At 39.8% G+C, this 17,992-nt stretch overlaps 1 protein-coding gene across 6 annotated transcripts in view; it reads left to right on the top strand.

Annotated features, from left to right (window-relative positions):
• The window catches only part of disp1 (dispatched homolog 1 (Drosophila)), a 105,263-nt gene that overhangs the window by 51,824 nt on the left and 35,447 nt on the right, over positions 1 to 17,992 (top strand). For 4 of the 6 annotated variants that reach the window (XM_041805031.1, XM_041805035.1, XM_041805034.1 and 1 more), the window contains one exon: positions 12,196 to 12,316. The gene's annotated coding sequence lies outside the window, so the exon portion shown is untranslated. Of the gene's footprint in view, positions 1 to 12,195; positions 12,325 to 14,671; positions 15,301 to 17,992 lie in introns of those variants that run through there. The other 2 variants (XM_041805032.1, XM_041805030.1) reach the window with 2 other exon arrangements.

Genomic DNA, 17,992 nt, shown 5'->3' with positions numbered 1-17,992 from the left:
AATAATAATTCTATTTTAGCATTAAAAATGTCATTTGGGTTAAAGAGCTTCTACATATTGGTGTATTAACCATTGCAGAAACATAAAAAGTGATTTTGGTAATTACCAGTGCTGTTAATTTAGGGCAGCTGTGGCATAAACCTTAATTTTGGCAGTGGTCTAATAAATTTGTTAAGCACTGTATATAGCTGTATTAGCTTCTGTAGTGAAATTAATTTTGTAGATAGCAAAGCTATGTTAGCCTTAGCTAAAGCTAGCAAAGCCAAAGCGACCACTATTCATGTAACTACTTCTAAAATAGGTTTGTACATAACTTAATCCTGGATCTGACCTTTTTCTCTGTTTCATGTATATGTTTCTTAGTCTATAATGTTTGCAGTGTGGTTTCATGAATGTAACTACCAGGCTTTGTGAATAAAGTTAAATTAAAGAAAAAAAAATCTTAAACCGGAAATATGTTGTACCGGCAAATTATGGCACTTCTGTTAGCTATCTGAGATATAAAGTCTGCAGCCAGACTGTCCGCTTCCAGCTGGACATGCCTGGAAGACCTCCACAGGGAGGTGACCAGGAGGCATCCTGATCAGATGCCTGAACCATCTCAACTGGCTCCTTTTGAGACAAAGGAGCAGCATCTTTACTTCGAGTTCCCTCTGGGTGTCGGAGCTCCTCACCCTATCTCTAAGGCTGAGTACAGCCACCCTTGTGAAGAATCTCATTTCAACTGCTTGAACCCTGGACCTCATTCTTTTGGTCATGAGCTTTGTTGGACCATAGATGAGGGTCAGAACAAACAGTAAATTGAACGCTTTGCCTTCTGGCTCAGCTACCTCGTCACCACAACAGTCTGGTACAACATGTGCAATACTGCCAATGCTGCACTAATCCACCTATCAATCTCACGGTCATCTCAATCTCTCAGGGTCATCTGAGATCTCAATCTCAGAAAGAGCAGAAGAAGTGATCAGTTTGGTAAACTATGACCTGATTAATGGTCAAACAGGAGAGAAATCATACATTGACTCATTGGGAGTCTGACAACATGTGTTTAATGAAATCAGTTCTGCTCTTGGAGATCTTGCAGATAACCTGGTACCTACAGTAAAGAGCCTTGTTGTTATTTTAGATGGTAACCTCAGCCTGGAGCCTCATTTGAAAATGCTTTCATAGTCATGTTTTTATCAACTCAGAACCATTTCCAAAATTCGCTCTTTTATTAGTTTTAATGACCTGGAAAAGGTTATTCATGCTTTTATCACATCACGATTGGATTATTGTAACGCCCTTTTTAGCTGTCTTAATCAGAACTTACTCTCACGGCTTCAGTGCATTCAAAATGCAGCTACTAGACTCTTAACCAGATCAAGAAAGCATGAACACATCACTCCTATTTTATCCTCACTTCACTGGCTCCCTGTGCGTTTTAGAGATGATTTTAAAATTTTAGTCTTGACTTTTAAAGCCCTACACAGTCTGGCCCCATGCTACCTCTCAGAGCTTTTAACTTTCTATACGCCAAAGCGATGCCTAAGATCCTCTGATAAGAACCTTTTATCCATCCCTAAAACCAGGTTAAAATCAAAAGGTGACCAGGCATTTGCGGCGAGGGCTCCAACCCTGTGGAGTGGTTTTCCTGAAGGTCTCAGACTTTAGGATTCATCATTTTCTTTTAAATCAGTTCTAAAGACACGCCTGTTCAGATTAGCCTTCTCTTAAAAATAAAAATAAAAATGTCTCTGCTTTATATGTACTTCTTTTGTTTTTACCAATGTTTTGATGTTTTAGATTTTCATTATTTTTGTTTTATATTATTGTATTTTTCTATGTATTGTTGAATTTATGTAATCTGTTTCCTGTGTCGGACTTCTTGTGAAGCACTTTGTAACTGAAGTTTTGAAAAGTGCTGTATAAATAAACTTATTATTATAAAAGAAGTGATGAAAAACCCCAATCACTATTGGCATTGGCTAAATTATGTTAAACATCGATATTGACCCTAATTTTGACAATTGGTGCATCTCTACCTAAAACTGAGTAATTAGCTCAAAAATAAATTGTTTGGATGAGGCCCGTTTGACACTGGAGGCTCTTAAATTTTCATCTGGTTGTGGTTAGAGAAAGAAAAAGCGTGCTGAAGAAGAAACTCTATCATCAAATTCTGTGTTCAGTGTGTTTTATTTGACGCTGTTCCCTTTGTTCACTCATGTTACACTTGCCGTAAGTTTATCACTGCAGCTTGTCCAGTTTTTATGTCTCAAAATCAATGCAACCTGTAGGACAGCCTCTCTGTGTTTGATCTCATAGCTCAGACTCAGAACTCGAGGCAGTGTGAGACAGAGGCAGATGGAGGGACGAGGCAGTGAGAGAGATGTGAAACAAACTTGCTTTTTTTTAAGTGTGTGTGTGAGGAGAGCAGCTGCAGAGGCCCTGGTTCCCGTCTTGCTGGCGCACACCTCTCCACAGGGAGTGGGAAGGGCTCCAAGTGCCCCTAACTCGGCACTAACTGCCCCCAGAGCCAGAGACAACCAGCTCTAACACACATACCTCATGGTCTGAAAGGCCCTGACACTTGCACCAGTGTGTTTGCTTCTTTGTTTTTATTTTACTTCATTCAAAAACCTTTTTGGCACTAAAAGTGTTAAACATCAACCAGGAAGTGGGGGCTAAATGGTAACATAAATGACCATTCTCCCTCGAGCACTGACTAACTGTATGGAACCAGGACGGCTTTTTTATTCAGCTCATTTCTTCTCAGCTCTCTAGCTCACAACCCTCAAAGGACCTTCCAAGAGCCCACTCGTCCTTCAGGGAGATGACACAGGATGAAGTCACTCCATTTGCCTTGGCACCAGCCTCTTTGTTTCAGAAACTGTGGTGATGTGCCAAGGACTGTGTTCTCACAGTACAGGGCTCTGTCCACTCTTAAATGAGAGGGACAAGGACATAAAACTAGCTCTGTGGAGCACAACAAATTGCAGTGCAGGGCAGAGCCAAAATTAAGCAAAGCACGAACATTTTTTGCCAGTTATTCCCAGAAACCTGTTTGCTGCAAAATTTACTGTAATGCTGTTTCACCAGCAAAGGGATTCTGCAACAAATGGCAGAAAACATGAAATCAGTCGTGCCATTCAGTTTGTCTCACAGCTAGCTTGCGATTGGGTATAATATTTATATAGATTTTTTTATTTGCTCTTCATGGTAAGAGAATTATTTCACAGCACTACAAAATAAACTCAATAACACATTTAAATCCATATACAGGTACTGTAGCCCCGTTCTACCCAGAAACAAGCCTGTGATGGCAAACTCAACACATGTCTGTTCTTAAGATTACAGAATAAGATTTATGAGTCTCTGTGGGTTCAGTTCTTTGAATCTGCACCTGTAGTTTTAAGTTTCATTTCTCCCCTGCTGAGGAGTGTCAAGCTGCTGCTGAGAACACAATATTTCTATTTTTATATTTGCAAAAAAAAAAAGCACAGAAACAAAATAGTTACTACAGACCAGGGTTTCTGCTACGTGTAATTGATCATGCCAAAATAAAAGCCGCCAAGCCTTCAGGATTATAATCTTTTTTATTAGATGTCAAAAATGTAAATTTTACTATATGAATTTCTCTTAGTTTAGTACTTCCCTGATTATAATCTGATAATTAGCGGTAAACCAGAGTAGTTACATTCATCATCAACCGTGTCTCATGATGGAGATGAGATGCTAGTGATCTCAAAATAGCTCATTGTTGTAAAAACTCAGACGGAACTTTTGTTCTGTTTCTGTTACAATACAAGACTGGACAAAAACAATAGCAATTGACTGTCAGGCGTTCATCTAATCCATGATATTTGCCTCATGGAGAGAGAAGAGGGAGAAGCGCGAGCTTCACAGTCAGAGGATGACAGGAGTAGTTGTGCGTGTGTGTCTGTGTATGTGTGATAGAGAGGAGAGATTGTGTGTCCGTCCGTGAGTGCAGGTGGACAACAAGGATTAATTAACTAACGTTAGCTTGTTGAATAAGTGAGTGATAAATGTTTATAAGTTATCATGATATTGATAACTTTAAAAGGCTGAGGCTTACCTGTGCCTCCTCTGGGATAAAATAATTGCAAGAGGACATAATAAAAGCAGAATCCCGCTATAAGAGTCTTTCATTCAAGTCATATCCCCAGGCTGTTGTTATTAGTATGATCTTAAAGTGTTCATGTATGTTTGTAAGGGGGAGGAAAAGTAAAAGCATAAAAAACATAATTTTCATTAAAAAAAAAAAATCTGTGCGTGTTTATACTGGGGGGGTAGGCCAAGCCCTCCCCCACTTTTTCAAAAAATCCTGGAGGAAACCCTGCAGACTTTTATTGAGAGGAATGTGTTAGATGTAGCGTGCTTATATATTGATTTAACTTGGCTCTTGTAGAGATAATGGAGAGTGCACAGAGCTACTGTGTTTCCAGCTGACCTCCTTAAAAGCCCCAGCCTGTGTCGTTGAATCATCATAGAAAGTCACAAGTTTGAACACACCTGTAAACAGTTGTTTAAGCCGTTGTGATATGAATCATTGCAGCATTTAGCTCAACATGAACCGGGTCGGTCCATTGCAGTGCACAGCTTGTGTTGAAGCCCCAGACAAGCCAACAGAGACGCTTTGCAAAGTGAATACACTTGCTTTATGTTGCTGTTATCATTATGGACATCAGACTTTGAGAGTGTTAAACAGTATCTTGAGCTTTTAAATCGTTTCCTATATATATATATATATATATATATATATATATATATTCATTTAGATTAATTGTTTTCGTTTGGAATGTGGCAGGGCCTTCCATATTTTGTCAAAGCACCTGTATAAATTGCTCCTACCCCTAAATTCCACGTACTCTGTCTGGGCTAGGTTCCAGGTATGGCTGAGCAATTTGCCAAAATAATCTAATTGCCATTTTTTCCCCAATGTTCTTGTTTTGAATAAGAAAAAACATACATTAAGAAGAAAAGTAGGGTTTTTGTAAAAAAAAATCTCTTATAAAGAACCTTAAATGTATGCATAGAGCATAAAATCTCTGCTGTTGTGTTTTGTATTAAACTGGCATTTTGACACTTTTCATGTTAAAGAAATATTGCACTGTCTGCGATTAGAAAATTGCAGCAGGCCTCTGTTCCTATTGGTTTGTATTCTCTGAATTTCTTCTGTACCTGTGACTTGACATCATTGTAAATGAGGGTGCCCCTCAATGATATCTTGAGTATAAATAAAGGTTGATTGATTGATATTGTGGTTTAATCTAATTTGCAAAAAATTGCCCAGCCCTAGTTCTGGGTGCACAGCGTTTTTCTCTGATTGACAGTAAGTGACCTCGCCCAGTGGAGAGCTGCCCAAGCAGAGCAGCTGGAGACTTGAGATCACAAGATCACGGCAGAACTCTGAGTTCTACATTATTCCCCCAGATTTTTGTTTCTGCCATAGGTGGGTAGATTTGGAAGCAGTGTTAATTTGTTCATTTTTAACGTTTACAGTTTTAGTCGAGGTAAACCCAAAATCCTTTTAGTCCAGTTCTAGTCAAGGAAAGTCAATGTATTTTAGTTTTTTTATTGATCTTGTAAAGGCGATTATTTTCTTTTTAGTCTCTGTAACGAAAACAAAACTTACATTTTGTCAGAGTTTTTATTACCAGAGATCTAGTCTTAGCTAGTTTAGTCTTACTCCTTGAAAAAAATACAGTCGTTGATTATTTTTACTTATAGTTTTACCTGATGAAATTAAGATTTTAAGTTAAATGGTTTAATTTTTAGGTTAGGTCAGCATATGCCGGGTCAACACACTAACCACCACATACTGCTCTGGCCTCCTGATGGTCATTGTCCAGGCCTGTGCCAGGCCCATGCACCATCTCTCCAGGCATTTTCACATCTGACTCCTCTACGACGCATGCAGCCATCCCCCAAGGTCTGGTCCAACCCACTGGGCCCTACTGGGTCCTGGGCACCCAGTAAGAGGTGTGGTGGATCACCGCCATACTGGGTGCTACAAAAAATGTGTGGTTTCATGTAGAATTCAGTGGTTTTCCACATTAAAGGTTACCTTTTCTTCATAAATGGCACCATAGTAGCTGCATGACTGACTGGTGACCCATTGCTTGTGCCACAGGATGAGACATAATATTGATAAAGTAAGGATTTACTTTCGAGAGTTTGTGCATTTTGTTGTGTTTGTATTTTTGATGTTAAATGGATGTCATTCACATTTTTCTGGCTGTTTGGATCAATCTGCTCTGTGTGGATCGATGCATTTTAGCACTAGCCAGCGCTAAAAGTAGACCTGACAAGTATTTGAAGTGGAACATCTGGAATGCACCAGAGGGAGACCAAAGTAGTTGTTTTAATGGACAGTATAATTGGACAAAAAGAGTGGCTTTGTTGCAGAGTAAGGGGGCTGATATTTTGTAACAGAATTACTAATAACGTGCCCTTGTAGTGATTTGAAATAGAAAGTTTCATACATAAAGAGACAGTATTATAAATTCCTGTTTTGTGATGACCCTGTGTGATTTTGTTATGGGTGGATAAAAACAAAACAGTGCAGTGTCTGAGAAAACAGCTGAGCTGAACACTTTATCATTAGAATAACAGTCCTACTAAAAGAGCGGGAAGACGATAGAGACAGAGAAAATGCTTTGAAGTGGTCGGGAAGTCTCTAGACTTGCTTAGTTTGCATTCCAGCTGCTGAATGTGGTGACACTGCAGCGACACAGAAGCTTCAATATTTCTCCTGTGTCTGAGTCTTGTAATCAGAGAAAGAAAGGGGTGTTTTTTCTCCACTGCACCGTCTCCTCCTTCATAACTTTCCCCCATACCCATTTTCATCCTTTTCTCTGCAGCTTTCCCCCATTCTGTCTTTCCTCACGTCCCTGCCTACGTTCCAGTATTTCTGTCTGCCAAACGGCGAATCACAGCAGGATGTGATCTAACACCTCTTGAACATTTTCAACCACACGAAATAAGGTAACAATATTTTTTTTAACTTTTCCTTCCTGAGGCTATCTAGTCCCCACGTCTCTGAGGCCTCGAGGGGCCTGGGCGAAATTTGACACATGGATGTGATCTTTCAAGTTCTATCACAGTTTTCCTCCAGAGCCAGAATGGCCCATTATTTCCTCTGGTTTTTATGTCAGACATTATATATTTTAATATTTAGGCCTTTTAGTGGTTAGTTTTGCTTCCTGTGTTATGATAAGTTCAAACATCTCTTTACTATATTTATGCTTTTTTAATTCTAATTTTAAAAGTCAAATCTGTTTTCAAATTTTCACATTCCCCTGATTTGGAGGATCTAATTTGTCAAGACAAAACAGAGACAGATAAAAGGAAACACAACTCTGTAAGTAACTGCTAATCAAGGCTTTTATTCTATTGAATGTAATGACTGTCCTCTTAATAATTAAAGCTAATAAAGACCTGTATTGATGATGTCCTCGGCTCACTTAAATTGTCCTCAGGCCTGTTGATAGAGAATAATCAGCATTACTGGAGGAGATGGAAGGGGTGTAAAAGGCTCGTGAGTTTGTGTATATTTGAGCAGTCCCTCAAAGGCTGCTCTCCTTTTGAGCAAACGCTAACTTAAGTCTCCTTTAAGTGGGACTCTCTTCCAGCAATTTACACACACACAAACATCTGTCCACTAAATTCCTCCTAAACAGGCTTTGTGTGACTTGTCTGTCTCTCTTCTCTGCATGTCTGTCTGTCTGCCTCTCATCTTTTCCTCCTTCTCTCTCCACTCTGGATAATGTCCCTGACTGTGTCCCAGATCTAACCATGTCTGTTCAGACAATTTCACATTTTGATCACACTTCTGGCAGCTGGACTTGTCCTTACACTCTCCTCTACCTCATATGGATTCGTATTTGCAGTCTCAAATCTCTCCTTTCTCTGTCCTTTGAACTATAGTCAGCTTAAATTAACATACATGGTTTAACACAGTGTAGCTACCAGATGTGCTTAGGTGTCAGATCAGCACAGGGTCCTGTGTCTGCTAGTGACATCATACAATATGATTGGCTGTATGTAGCTAAATTGATGTAGCACATTGTGACTGGCTGCACATCATAGTGTTTACGGAAGTGGTTTTTGTGGTGGTATTTGTGGATATTTAGATGCACCAACCCAAAGCAGCATACATGTCAGCTTTAAACTTACATGGTTAAGATCAACAAACAAATTTTGATGTCAGACAAAGATAACCTGAGTCAATAAAAACAAGTTTTGATCACTGAGTTCATTTAGTAAGGGAAGAAAGCAATCCAGACCTACCTGGCCCCATGTTGAAAAGTCATTGCCCCCTAAAACCTAATAACTGGTTGTTCTACCCTCTGCAGTAACAGCTACAAACATTGGCAATGACTGGCAATGAGTCCCTCACATCGCTGCGGAGAAATTTGGGCCCACTCTTCTTTACAGAATTATTTACATCCAACCACACTGGAGGGTTTTCCAGCATGAACAGCCAGAATTAAGTCTGAACTTTGATGACGCCACTCCAAAACCTAATTTTGTTTAAGCAATTCAGAGGTGGACTTGCAGGTGTGTTTCACATCGTTGTCCTGTTGCAAAACCCAAGTGTGCTTGAGCTTGAGCTTGAGGTCATGAAATGATGGTTGGACATTCTGCTTCAGGATTTTCGGTTAGAGAGCAGAATTCATGGTTCCATCAATTACTGCAACTGGTCCAGGTCCTGAAGCAGCAAAGCAACCCCAGACCATCACACTACCACCACATTTGACTGTTGTTATGATGTTCTTTTGATGAAATGCTGTTTTAGTTTTACTCCAGATGAACTTCCAAAAAATTCAACTTTTATCTCAGTCCACAAAATATTTTCCCAAAAGTCTCGGGGTCATCAGGATGTTTTTTGTAAAATGTGATATGAGCCTTTGTGTTCTCTGTAGTCAGCAGTGGTTTTGGCCTTGAAACTCTCTCATGGATGCCTTTTATTTTTCGCCCAGTCTCTTTCTTATTGTTGAATCATCAACACTGACTTTAGCCGAGTCAAGTGAGGCCTGCAGGTCTTTAGCTGTTGTTCTGGGTTTGTTTGTGACCTCCTGTATGAGTCGTCAATACACTCTTGAAGATAGGCTGACCACTTCTCGGAAAGTTTACCAGTGTTCCAAGTTTTCTCCATTTGTGGATCATGGCTCTCACTGGTATTCTAGAAGTTCCAAAGCCTTGGAAATTACTTTCTTGAATTTCTTTAGATTGATATGTTCCTTTTTGAGATCTTTTAGCCTGCTTCACTTTGTCAGAAAGGTTCTATCTAAGAGGTTTCTTGATTCAGTAGGTCTAACACTAATCAGGTCTGGGTATGGCTAGTAACATTGAACTCTCAGTTAATGGTAGGGGGACAAACACTTATTAGGTTAAGGGAGCAATTTCTTTTCACGTAGGGCCAGGTAGGTTTCGATGGCCTTTTCCTTAATGAATGTTGTCATCATTTGGATGCTGCATTTTGTATTTACTCAAGTTATCTTTGATTGATAAGAAGTCAGTAAGGGGGCAAACACTACTTTTTCATATCATTGTAGATAGTGAGATTGGGTGCTGGACACTCAAGAGGATCCACCCTGAGCCCTGAACATTTTGAATGAAGCCCTAAATGTAAAACTACCAGACTGTCTCCTTTTTGTCTCAGCTGCACTTGACTCAGCCTGTCATTGCGCAGAAGACACTCGTGTTATTTACAATTAAAAATGTGTTTATATCGGTATTGGTATTAGCTTAAATCACTTTGGAAATATCAGCAGCTATCAGCAAAAATCCAATATCATGCCTCACTACAAAGCACAGCATTACACACTGAATACATCTAAGACTTGTTTTTGCAGGTCTTACCAGATGTGCCCACTGCACCCCTCTGGCAGAATTGTAGATGCCTATCTATCAATAGGTCAAAATTACATCAAGAGCTGCAAATGAACCCACACTGACTGATGTTTTTCAAACTATTTTAAAGAAAATTTACCATAGCAAATCCTGGTAAAATTCCTGTCAGCAAACTAAATGTGTGCATCCTCCTTAGTGCTAAACCTTATGTGCTTTTATATTTTCATATGAGCCTTCCTTTAATACTTTTGAATAAAGAGTAACCAGAAGTTTTCAGGCCCCAGTGGGCCTGTCAAGGAAGATTGTAGGGGGGGTCTTGCTTACCTGGTGGGAGATGTCTGTCCTCACCACTAAAGCTGTAAAGGGATAGGGTTTCCCTGATTTCCGCTTGTCAGACCGACAGAAGTCACGTGACCGGTGCTGCCTGAGAGTACCTATCTGCATTTTTGTCTCCATCTCTTATTCATAATTAAATATTTATTCATTATTAAATGGATCACTTAATTTTACACAATGCTCAAACACTCTTGGGGCTTGTTTTTTTTCCCTTTTTCCCCCCTTAATTCTTCTCCCCTCCTTTTTTTTGTTACCTCTCTGTTGTGTTTGGATGTCGTGATCACATACAGTGATGTGTGCAATGCCTTGAAGCAGTCAAGGATACCTTCTGCTCTCCTACTTTTTTTTGTCAAAGCATGCACTCCAAAAATATTCCTTACATGTTCTGTGTGAGCTGCATGTGTGATTTAAACAGAATTTTCTTTTTTGACATTCAAATGAAGACGTCCTCAAGCAGGGCAGCACTTTTTTGTGCAAATAAAGCAAAATCAAATTGAAACAGAATATATGAAAGCCATTCCTTAACATAAAATAAGACCTTTCACATGAAAAATATGCATTAATTTAGTTTATGTTTAATTTAGTTTATGAATTTATTAACAAGGATGAAAACACCTTTTTATTATCCTTGCACATATATTTTAGTATCTAGAGTATCGCCTATCTCACAAAATTTGAAATAATCCATTTTTGTGGTATTTCTTAAATCTGATGGTCTGATAAGAATCTATGCCCATTGTGACACCACATTGATCCATTATAAAAACACCTTCTGCTTAGTTACTTTTAAAATGACACAAACCAAAACAGTCTAGTCTGAGAAAGGCTGTTTAGATCATGATTCACATCATATTTTTACTGAAGACAGGTGTTTTATTTAAACTACAGGGGACTACATTCAAAAGTGTATGGCAGGGGTGTCCAAATTATGGCCCAGGGGCCAAATGCGGCCCGCGGCCCAGTTTTGATTGGCCCGCAGCAAATTATAGAAATAAAAGGAAATAAAGCTGACATTTGAACATGAAGATTTTGTTTGGCTGTACTGTACTTCAACGTTTCAGCACAAGATAGTGCTACCATGCTAAATCTGTAAACAAACATCTTGACAAGAAGAATTTATTGATGTGGTTTTGTGACTACATTGGGACAACTCTGTATACGGTAAACATACTGGCAACCAAAATAATAAGAATATCTTGTTTTCTAACTCCCTGATAGGTAACAGCAGAAAAAAGCAGTACTTACAACATTCCAGGGGTAGAGCTAGTAGCTAGGGGCAAACAGGGTTCCCTGAAATCTGATTGGTATCCACAAAAACCTGGAAATTATTGTCTGTTTGCCTTGTCAGCCACTAAATCGAGCATTTAGCGTTAGTTAAGGCAGGCCATGGAGTCGAGCTCTGCCCCGATCAGCCGAAACTGCTCTTGCCTGGCCACGCTCTGCTGCTCTCTCTTCAAGCTGCTAATGCAACCCTCCTCCACCCCAGCTCCTCCTTTATTCTGCTTCTGACTTAATCAATGTCATATACCTCGCCTTGTGGATGTCAAAGTGGTCCCAACATCATTTTATATCTCTGTACGTGGCCCTCAGTGGAAAAAGTTTGGACACCCCTGGTGTATTGTATGGCACCTTTAAAAATCTATTTAGCAACTCATTGCACATTATTTTTGCCTTACATGGCCTCATCATTGAATATTTTCTGTCCAAGCAATGTTTGATAAGCAAGCACAAGGCCAGCATGCTTAAGCCACTGTCTTTGAGTTTTTCTTTAATACAGTGCTGCTTACTGGTTAACTATCGAGCTCTGCTATTGGAGTCTGATGATCCTCAATGCAGCTGAGGATGACGACTTAGCTCCTGCATCATTCTTCAATATTATGGCCAACCCAGAACACATCTTGGCATTTCTGGGCGCAGTCACATCCCAGTGTTGATGTAGATGGAGGAAAAAGACGTTCAGCAGTGGTTTGGAGCTGAAAGATCTTTGTCCTGTTTTTTCAGAGCAAAGCTGCATTGACCTGAGCTGACCGGCTGCCTGACCACCGTGAGTTGGCTGACGATTTTAGGACCTTATGATTCAGAGACCGCACCCCCAGGGAGCTGGCCTTCCCCTCAACAACATGTAAGAAAGTATGTTTTTATAACAATTACTGCTATGACTACAATACTAAGATACAGTGGCATGCCGTGCATTTTACACCTGGGCCTTTGGTGCAGTGTATGTTATTACCACAGCAGCAACCAGTCACATTTACTCATATGACCACCAAGTGGTTAAACTGTCAAGAAACTTGAATAACACATTTTAACAGACCTCTGCACATCATGACCAAACTGCTGCACTAACACCAAGATTTTAGGCCTCAACTGAAAGGAAATACTAAGATTTTATGTTGGTTAACCAGCTGGTAATACTGTCCAGTTATGAATGGACCAAGTATTTAAATGTTCAGCTAAGCTTTATGTTGGACAAGTGTTGATGGTTGAGGTGGAGCTCATTTTGAACCATTTTGCAACCATTTATTTATTAGGAATTACTTTGCTTAACATTTTTTCATCAATCCACTGAATATTTCCTCAAAAATAAGAAAAAAAAATGCTAAATGCTCTTTTTGTTCAACAAAAGGCCTGAACCTTACAACCAAGTCAAGTTCTTGGATAGTAAAATAAAATCTTAAAATTTGTGTTGCTGGAATGTTCCAATATTTTGGCGTGAAATTGTAAACTTTTAAACTCTAAGAAGGTGATTAGTGAATCAGAATTAATAATTAAAGCTGTATCCAGTCCTCCTTTCTCACTTAACTTTATACTTCATTGCAGACCCATAGGACCATATAAGCTTGACAAATATGATAAATATAAATACAACACAGGACAACAATATTGTCAGGGCTATATTAAAATATTAAACTACAAAGCACTAAATGCCGTATGCTTTCAGTTGCCTCAGGCCCAGCCCTGCCACAGTTCCCCACCACTGCAGATGATTACAGCTTTCTATGAACTGTGTCCTAATCATGGGGGACATCTGAAATTAAAGCCAGGTATGGCCCTCTGCCCTCGCTGCATTCTCTGTGAAAAACTTCCTCTCCTGCTGAGAAGACGCCGCTGCTTTTAAGGAACACATTTTGACCTTAAAAAGGATCGTTTTGAAAGTTTACTGATGGAAAAAAATTGCTAATTTTAAATTTTCATTTATTATGTTGTTTTTGTGCCTTTATTTTAGAGATAGGACAGTGGATACAATTGGAAATCCAGGGATAGAGCTGTGTGTGTGTGGGAGGGGGGCATATTTTGGGTTTGTTCATGGACCGTTATTACATGCAAGCACCAAAAAGTTCACTAGTATTGCACAATCAACCAATACCTGACATTTAACACGATTATTTTATTTATTTCCAAATTTTCATTTATATTTTCTTTAATCTAACCATTTACTCATATTAGATGATAGCATTTTATTTACAGGGGTCACCAAAATAACACCAGACTGAAGTGTCTGACTAACTTTAATTTTGTTATAATCGGCCAGTTTTACCTCTCCTCCTATTTTCTCTAGCATCAAAGATCAGCCTGACATTGGCTATTCTGATATTGTCTTTTCACTGCTTAGTTTCAGTGCCTAAACTATTGAGTATTCACTCGCTAATTTTATTTACTTTTCTTTATTCCTGAACTCATTTATGAGTCTGATCACTGCTTTAAACTTTAAGTCTATCATCCACACACACATCTACCCCAGCAGTACTTCCTCTCCTCCTCTCTCTACACGCATGTCTGTGATCTTGAACCGTGCTCAGCAGCAGCATGTTTAACAAAATTCATACAGGTGGTTATGCATAATTTTATCCATCATGGGAGGCATTTATGTAGGCAGGATCACCTGTATGTACTGTAGCCTGGTTTGCACACTTGCAGAAGTATAATATTTTGTGATTCCCATGCCAAATATTAGACCAATTCTGAAGAAAATAATTTAATATGTGCTTTTAAATCCACGCCAGGTGATCATTCAGTCTTTCCTCCTTCCTACTGACCTGTGAGGCAATAGATCAACATTGGTATGTTTACATGACACATTTTTATTCTGACCGGTTGTGTTCATGTGAACATGGCTACTGTTTGTTGTAGCACTCAGTTCGACACAGTGGTTCCAAACCTTTTTTTCTGTCAAGCCCAAATTGGTCTTCACACTTATTACAGCTTTTTGTAACGTATCCACGTGCTTCCCATGATTTTATTAAAAACATGCAAATCAAACTTTGACAGCCTCAGTGCAGAAAAAGCTCTGGAGATGCTTGTAGCACCCCTAGTGGAGCCCAGACCATAGGTTGGGAGGTTTTTTTTATGTATATATTTATTTTAAAGTTCTGTTAACAATGTCTGTTTACATTCCAGGAATAAAGCTAATTATTTTTGGTGGAAAAATTTGCATTTTGTGAATGTTGGGCCCTGCTCCTTAAAACTGTCTGCATGTCCCTGGATTAGTGGACATCACAGGTGCCTCACATGGTGTCCTGGTCGCTCCTTCCTGTAATGTATTTGACTTTCCATAACTGGCTCTAGTTAGTTCTGAGTAGTGCTAACAGACTAAAATTCCTTTACAGTTTCTGAAACTTTCTGTTCTGCCTATCATTGATGCCACTTCAGCTAAAGACCAGTCTCTGTCCTCCTCTTCCTCATAGGGTGTCTTTTAAAATTTCAATAAACGTGAGTTACGTGCTCTGACGGTGCCTTGGCGCGTGCCGCTGCTGTGGCAGTGAGCGGGTTAAAGCAGACAGTGCTGTCGTCCTATCAGTGCTCTGCGGTGCAGTCCCAGCCCACCTCCTCCTGCCTGCGTCCCTCTGGAGGGAGCAGGGAGCCGGGGCTTGTGAGTGTTTGTGGCTGTTTGTCATTCCCGCAGGATACACTCCCTGTAGAAGCAGCCCGCTCCTCCTCACTAGGGTCGCTGCTAAGTCGGGGTTAGCTGTTAGTTTGGAGGCACTTGTGGATATTTCGACAGCGGCTGGAGGAGTCTTTGACTTTTCGTGGTTGTAACGGAGCCCCCGCACGCTGCTGAGCCCACAACGAACGCGAAGTATCGGGGGACAAAAAGAGGAAAACACGGTAGGATATCACGAGAAGTGCCTGCGTTTAGGTCTGCCCTGTTTGTAAAGGGTTGTCTGACTTCGGTAGCCCGTTTTACGACAAAGCTCCTGAGTTACGGCTGCTGTGAGCTTCATTGAAGCAGAGAGAAAATCCTAAATGTGGGAAGTTGTGCGTAGTTGGGATCCATGCGTCTTCAGTAGTGGAGCGTCAGTGAGTCTACACACGGCTGGAAGCCAAGTAGACGTGTGTCAAATGAGTTAACCTCGGTCCCCCCTTTAACGTTTATTATAACCTACATCGCTGAGGTCAGTATGTCAAAAAGTTAGCAGTGTTTGAATCCAAAATTGTTTTTGAAGTGGAAGTTAATTTAAGAGTGAAACACGTTTGCATAGTACTTAAAGCTATGGGTGGAAGAAAAGTTGATAGTTTAAAGTTAAAGTTTATGAAAATAGTCTCTTATCAATCCTGTTTTTCACAAAAACAGCCCTAACTTAAACTAACTCACCTCAACATTGACATCCTTGTTTCTAAAGGAGCAGTACACTCATTTAATGCTAAAAAGGGTTCATTGTCTTCACTTTTTATGCACTGTGCTTTTAAACATGCTTAAATTCTATAAATGAATATCATTGATTCTTTCACTAATGATCCACTTGTCATTTTATTATTATGGCAGACACCTAGATTAAAAGAAAAAGGAGGTCAACTCCCTACCTTCACCTTATTTGCCTTGAGCCAGCCCTGTCAAACTGGTATGCTTAACAGCCGAGCTGTGAAAGAGTTTCCTGAGGGGGTTAAAATGTCCTGAAATTCTCCTGACAACCTGAACATTTCTAAAAGAATGTGTCCTGAAGCCATGTCTAGCCTGCTAGTACGTAGCTGGGACGCTGTGGTGTTGCTTTTGTCGATATTATTATTAAAAGCAATGCGGTTATTGACAGTCTCTTGACTGATTCCTTGTAATTACTGCCTATTAGCTTTAATTAAAGGGATGCAGGATGCCTTCCCTGTGTTGTGTAGCTGCCTGTCGCCCAAGGTCTCTCCAACTCTCTCACACCCCATAATCATAAACTTAACATGAAAGAGGGCAGAAGAAGCGCTTTGTCATCACCTGTGGTTTTCCTAACCAGTTGCCCTGGGAATCATTACATATGCTGGTTTTGGGTTAACTTGTTTGGGCATTTACAGGTTGGAGTCACTGTGCTGATACTTGTTTAAGACTTGTGTGTGTTTCTTTGTACGTCGATTTCCAGCTTTCGGTTAATAAGAGTTCATTCATCATTCATATCTACTGCCGTGGATATGGAACATATCCTTTGCTCTCCTTTGTTCATGGTCATGTTAGTTCACAGTGATGTTTTGTGACAGGGTTATAATTTTAGGAAAATTAAATTTTATCAAGAAAAGTTTGTGTATTTCAGTTTGTGGGGATGACCTGTGGGCTGGTTTGGGTGTTGAGTTAAAACAAAGCACACAAACTATACTAAGACTAGTATGATTAAACTAAACTAAAATTATTTTTTGCAGATACATCACGGAGGAAATGTTGTGTTAGGAATGTTCCTAATTTTTTTGGTGGCCCTGGGTGAATGATTGGGTTGTTACAAACGGTATTGCAACTTATTTATTCAGGCAAATAAACTAGGGAGGGTTGTTTGTATTTTAATTGTAAAGACGTTCGAGGATTTGCTGGAATAACATGAGTCTAAAGAAGAAAGTTTCACTTCTTCCTAGCTGAGACCAAGTGCACTGTTGGAATTGGAGCTGATAAATACTGAGCAGCAGTTGATATTTTGTTACTGGATATACCAGATGTACTGTGCCACATATCCATGGGATGAAACATATTTCACATGCATGTGGGCAACACCCCATAGATGGTGTTTGTGAAAGGCAGACCCTTAAAGAGGATTCGGAGGATGACTGGATCAACATTGTGCATCATGTAAGCTTGACAGACAGTCAATACGTAATTCTTCATTATCAGTGGAGCCAGTCAGGAAATGAAACAGAGATGAAATCAATCCAATTCTTCTTCATTTTAGAAAGTTTCGCATAAACTAGGGCTGGGTGGTATATTGAGTATACTCGATGTATTGCGGCTTTTGCCACACATGATGAATAAAATGACTTTATTGTGAACATCAAGTGTAAATTTTGTGGATGTTTTGAGCCGCCAGGGTGTATTTCTCACAGGAGTTTCACTTCTCCCATTGTCCCTGAATGCATCTCTCTCACTTTCAGAAAAGAGGGGGTTGGCTCTAAACGCGGAGACAGGCTCCCAAAACACCAGTTCTATGTGGACAAAGCATCGATATAATAAAAACTTGTAGATACTCCTAAACTCATCTCCAACAGCCCTGAACTTTTCAAAGCTGGTCAGCAGAAGATCAAACATCTCCAACAATGAAAGCTATTAGTGTGGGTCTGCTCTTCTTGTAATAAAGAAATAGTTTCATGTTCTTAAACAACTGCCACTATACCAGCATCCACCCTAACCGTTTTTACTCAACATAATGTTTAAAGGCTTGACTGCACTTGTAGCTACTGCCTCGTTCTCCTCAATGATGCTGATTGTACGGTCATTCTCAGACTGAGAACATTTTAGATTGAAGCTTTGCAAGATATACTGTCTTTCTGATGACAGACATGGAATCTGGCCAATCCACTGGCTTTCAAGGTTAGATTTATGGTAATTACTGCAAAAAGG

The sequence above is a fragment of the Cheilinus undulatus genome, linkage group 14 (genome assembly GCF_018320785.1).
Source record: "Cheilinus undulatus linkage group 14, ASM1832078v1, whole genome shotgun sequence".
Taxonomy (NCBI): domain Eukaryota; kingdom Metazoa; phylum Chordata; class Actinopteri; order Labriformes; family Labridae; genus Cheilinus; species Cheilinus undulatus.
Note: the sequence above shows the minus strand (reverse complement) of the source record. Positions and strands in the feature narration are given on the sequence as shown.